This window comes from Polyodon spathula, chromosome 4 (genome assembly GCF_017654505.1).
Source record: "Polyodon spathula isolate WHYD16114869_AA chromosome 4, ASM1765450v1, whole genome shotgun sequence".
NCBI classification, from domain to species: Eukaryota; Metazoa; Chordata; class Actinopteri; order Acipenseriformes; family Polyodontidae; genus Polyodon; species Polyodon spathula.
In genome coordinates, this window is record NC_054537.1 from 21,696,952 (window position 1) to 21,697,238 (window position 287).

Consider the following 287-nt stretch of genomic DNA (forward strand, 5'->3'; position numbering starts at 1 on the left):
TGCTCCCAGCCTGAGACACCTGCGCTAGGTTTATGTTTTAGTGCAGTCAACCCAGGACTGGGATTAAACCTCTGAGCTTCAATTCCAAAGCACCTCTACTAAAAACTAAGCCACTGGGTTGGTATGCCAAGCTCTCTAAGCCAGAGAAACGTGTTCAGTACTGTATCAAAAGTTCTTGTGAACCCCAACAAAAACCAAGATCTAAAGACTCCTATTATGCAACATTTCTAACAAATCGGGATTTTACTATCTGTGTAGCAGGAAATAGTTAGAGTAGCGAAAACAGC